Source organism: Schistocerca gregaria, unplaced genomic scaffold (assembly GCF_023897955.1).
Source record: "Schistocerca gregaria isolate iqSchGreg1 unplaced genomic scaffold, iqSchGreg1.2 ptg000861l, whole genome shotgun sequence".
NCBI classification, from domain to species: Eukaryota; Metazoa; Arthropoda; class Insecta; order Orthoptera; family Acrididae; genus Schistocerca; species Schistocerca gregaria.
This window is the reverse complement of record NW_026062223.1, coordinates 82,501-87,500: the sequence shown is the minus strand read 5'-3', so window position 1 is coordinate 87,500 and position 5,000 is coordinate 82,501. Positions and strand designations below refer to the sequence as shown.

The 5,000-nt window shown below is 50.6% G+C and overlaps 1 non-coding gene across 1 annotated transcript in view; it reads right to left on the bottom strand.

Annotated features, from left to right (window-relative positions):
- LOC126323598 (small subunit ribosomal RNA) overlaps positions 1-253 on the bottom strand; it is a 1,893-nt gene extending 1,640 nt beyond the window's left edge. The window contains exon 1 of the ribosomal RNA XR_007559544.1: positions 1-253. This exon is cut by the window's left edge and continues 1,640 nt beyond it. This is a non-coding gene — a ribosomal RNA (small subunit ribosomal RNA).
- Positions 254-5,000: the final 4,747 nt, after the last annotated feature.

Genomic DNA, 5,000 nt, shown 5'->3' with positions numbered 1-5,000 from the left:
CAAACGGACCAGACAAGCCAATCCGATTGGTTTTGATCTAATAAAAGCGTCCCTTCCATCTCTGGTCGGGACTCTGTTTGCATGTATTAGCTCTAGAATTACCACAGTTATCCAAGTAACGTGGGTACGATCTAAGGAACCATAACTGATTTAATGAGCCATTCGCGGTTTCACCTTAATGCGGCTTGTACTGAGACATGCATGGCTTAATCTTTGAGACAAGCATATGACTACTGGCAGGATCAACCAGGGAGCTGCGTCAACTAGAGCTGAGCAGCCGGCCGCCCGGGAGTGTGTCCCGGGGGCCCGCGCGAACACGCAAGCGTCCGCTCAATTATTCTGCAAACAGGAGGAGGCCGAGCTCCCCTGCACGATACACCTCGAAACCCTCTCAGGTCCCGGCGGCGCGCAGCGCCGTCCTAGGTACTTGGTCGGTTTCGAGAGAGGCGCAATCGCCCGGAGTTAGGCGAGTAGACGGTTTTAGTGAGAACACCCTTGCTCCCAACTGAGCTTGCCGCTGCCGACAGAGGCCCGGGAGCGTGCTGTCGTGGCATTGCCGGCGGGAGACAACACGCGCCACCTATGGTGACCGGCAGCTCCAACGCCAGCGCCACACAAGGGCAAAGCCCCACTTGGGTGCAGAAGCGAACTCTCCCAGCACAGCGCACGCGCCAACACGTCCGCACAACTGCGATACAAACCACCTGCGAGAACCGCTGGGGCGACCGAGCAGCAGACGGCGTCGCGGCGCCGAGTGCCAGGCGGCGGCGCATCCTCAACGCACACAGTCCTCAATCAGACCAGCACACTGCAGATGTCCACCGCGCTTCGCACCGGGCTCGGCTGAACCAACTTTGGCCGCCAGGCGCCGCGTGCAGGGTGCGCCGCAGCGTAGCTGCGCCGCCTGCCGGGCCCGTCGGCTGGCGCTCCTGCCACTCGGCGCCCCCCACCAGCCGCCTGTTGCGCGTGCGCCCACGCAGCGCGCGGCCAACACGCCGGGCGGCCCCCCTTCACCGGCCGGGAACAGTCCCACCAAGCCACCGCCGCGTATCGCTTCATACCCACATGGGCCTAGTCACGTGTGTGGATGTGGCGGGTACCGCTGAAACAACCGGTTAATAGCTGTACCGATCGTCGCCATCACAGATTCACCTCCAGCGTGAACAACCGCTCAACAACGGATTTCCAGTTCATTTGCGTATCTTGGGCAGTAAACGTAGATGTCCACCTACATTTGCGAATTCAACAATTCTTGCATGCCAGGATGTCATGTGTCACGACACGCTACATCAGACCACATACACACTGCGACATGTGCAGAAGAGAACACGTGGAAGGTGGCCCGCGCACGTATGCGATGTCCCTTCCGCGATCCACTGTCAACCGGCATCTGCGGCATGTCCCAGATATGGAACGCGGTCCACCAGGGTAGCACTTTGTGTGAGGCAATACGACAAAGTCGGAATACACGCGTCACTACATCAGACGGCTCACGCTGACCTGACCTGACCTGACTCACCGCACCACCACCCCCAGCGACCCAGGGTGACATACAATGCGTTCGTACGTTCCTCCCACACGCCTCTACGGCGTACCACAGTGCAACCTAGCTGTTATTGGGAGACGAGACAAGTAGCATCGAGCACATCATATGGAAATTGAGATTCGACACCGTTGGGCACAGCCAGCGTACGGTCACACGTATCACACTACTTCACTCTGTACGTAACGACCGATGATCGGTACAGCGTGTGGGTTACGCGTACGACATCAGCGGACAATGGACACAGACCATACCACGACGTACACTGAGGGCGTCGACATCTGAATGCAACTGAACAGCTGCGAGGCTCATTTAACACTCAAACGCCAGACCGACCAGCTTGAGAGGACAGAGACACAAAGAGGGGGACAGAGGGAGGGGGGGGGGGCGATATAGTCCTATTGCAGTACAATTGACAGTGGATAGCGGGAATATGTGGAAAGTAAGCAACACTCGCAAGACATCTACATGAGGATAACAACGACACCAGAGATTCCGAGCAGTGAACTATGTTAGGCAAAGGGACAACGTGGGTTAGGTTAAGGGACAACGTGGGTTAGGTTAAGGGACAACGTGGGTTAGGTTAAGGGACAACGTGGGTTAGGTTAAGGGACAACGTGGGTTAGGTTAAGGGACAACGTGGGTTAGGTTAAGGGACAACGTGGGTTAGGTTAAGGGACAACGTGGGTTAGGTTAAGGGACAACGTGGGTTAGGTTAAGGGACAACGTGGGTTAGGTTAAGGGACAACGTGGGTTAGGTTAAGGGACAACGTGGGTTAGGTTAAGGGACAACGTGGGTTAGGTTAAGGGACAACGTGGGTTAGGTTAAGGGACAACGTGGGTTAGGTTAAGGGACAACGTGGGTTAGGTTAAGGGACAACGTGGGTTAGGTTAAGGGACAACGTGGGTTAGGTTAAGGGACAACGTGGGTTAGGTTAAGGGACAACGTGGGTTAGGTTAAGGGACAACGTGGGTTAGGTTAAGGGACAACGTGGGTTAGGTTAAGGGACAACGTGGGTTAGGTTAAGGGACAACGTGGGTTAGGTTAAGGGACAACGTGGGTTAGGTTAAGGGACAACGTGGGTTAGGTTAAGGGACAACGTGGGTTAGGTTAAGGGACAACGTGGGTTAGGTTAAGGGACAACGTGGGTTAGGTTAAGGGACAACGTGGGTTAGGTTAAGGGACAACGTGGGTTAGGTTAAGGGACAACGTGGGTTAGGTTAAGGGACAACGTGGGTTAGGTTAAGGGACAACGTGGGTTAGGTTAAGGGACAACGTGGGTTAGGTTAAGGGACAACGTGGGTTAGGTTAAGGGACAACGTGGGTTAGGTTAAGGGACAACGTGGGTTAGGTTAAGGGACAACGTGGGTTAGGTTAAGGGACAACGTGGGTTAGGTTAAGGGACAACGTGGGTTAGGTTAAGGGACAACGTGGGTTAGGTTAAGGGACAACGTGGGTTAGGTTAAGGGACAACTTGAGTTAGGTTAAGGGACAACTTGAGTTAGGTTAAGGGACAACTTGAGTTAGGTTAAGGGACAACTTGAGTTAGGTTAAGGGACAACTTGAGTTAGGTTAAGGGACAACTTGAGTTAGGTTAAGGGACAACTTGAGTTAGGTTAAGGGACAACTTGAGTTAGGTTAAGGGACAACTTGAGTTAGGTTAAGGGACAACTTGAGTTAGGTTAAGGGACAACTTGAGTTAGGTTAAGGGACAACTTGAGTTAGGTTAAGGGACAACTTGAGTTAGGTTAAGGGACAACTTGAGTTAGGTTAAGGGACAACTTGAGTTAGGTTAAGGGACAACTTGAGTTAGGTTAAGGGACAACTTGAGTTAGGTTAAGGGACAACTTGAGTTAGGTTAAGGGACAACTTGAGTTAGGTTAAGGGACAACTTGAGTTAGGTTAAGGGACAACTTGAGTTAGGTTAAGGGACAACTTGAGTTAGGTTAAGGGACAACTTGAGTTAGGTTAAGGGATAATGTGGTACAACCACAGTTAGGTTAAGGGATAATGTGGTACAACCACAGTTAGGTTAAGGGATAATGTGGTACAACCACAGTTAGGTTAAGGGATAATGTGGTACAACCACAGTTAGGTTAAGGGATAATGTGGTACAACCACAGTTAGGTTAAGGGATAATGTGGTACAACCACAGTTAGGTTAAGGGATAATGTGGTACAACCACAGTTAGGTTAAGGGATAATGTGGTACAACCACAGTTAGGTTAAGGGATAATGTGGTACAACCACAGTTAGGTTAAGGGATAATGTGGTACAACCACAGTTAGGTTAAGGGATAATGTGGTACAACCACAGTTAGGTTAAGGGATAATGTGGTACAACCACAGTTAGGTTAAGGGATAATGTGGTACAACCACAGTTAGGTTAAGGGATAATGTGGTACAACCACAGTTAGGTTAAGGGATAATGTGGTACAACCACAGTTAGGTTAAGGGATAATGTGGTACAACCACAGTTAGGTTAAGGGATAATGTGGTACAACCACAGTTAGGTTAAGCGATAATGTGGTACAACCACAGTTAGGTTAAGCGATAATGTGGTACAACCACAGTTAGGTTAAGCGATAATGTGGTACAACCACAGTTAGGTTAAGCGATAATGTGGTACAACCACAGTTAGGTTAAGCGATAATGTGGTACAACCACAGTTAGGTTAAGCGATAATGTGGTACAACCACAGTTAGGTTAAGCGATAATGTGGTACAACCACAGTTAGGTTAAGCGATAATGTGGTACAACCACAGTTAGGTTAAGCGATAATGTGGTACAACCACAGTTAGGTTAAGCGATAATGTGGTACAGCCACAGTTAGGTTAAGCGATAATGTGGTACAGCCACAGTTAGGTTAAGCGATAAAGTTGGTTAAATTTGGTATTGTGTGGGAAGGGTGCAGAGAGAGAGGGGGGGGGGTGGATAGTGGTGGCAGTACGCGGATGCCTGAGTCACCGTCAGATACGTCACGTCGGTTCGATGCTTGTAGCAAGAGGCTGGCGGATGTGTGTCTCTCACTTCTGCAATTTTTCATGTGGTATAACACGAGGGCGGGGGATGATATTTGGTGCCCCTCTGTGTAGGATGTGTGTTGGTGGTGTTGATTTATCTGAGCAATGGTAGTTGTCGGAGGAGTGGGGTATTGTGCTTTTATAGGTGGACCTACTGCTCTGGTTATCATAGTGTCGACGGTGCAATGTGGCAGAGAGGATGCACTCGACATTGTCGCATTCCAGATGTTTACGTATTGTGTGTCTCCGTTGCAGGCCGAGAGTGGTGCATGTTCGAGTGTCTGGCTGACGTGCGATTCACGTTGTGTGCCCAGTCTTACAGCACGTATAGGGACATTCGCATAAATCATCTATATGTGGCCTTGCATCATTTACTAAGCAGTGCCGTGAGACGACCGAACTATTAGGAAAGTACTGATGTACCGCATAATGTTT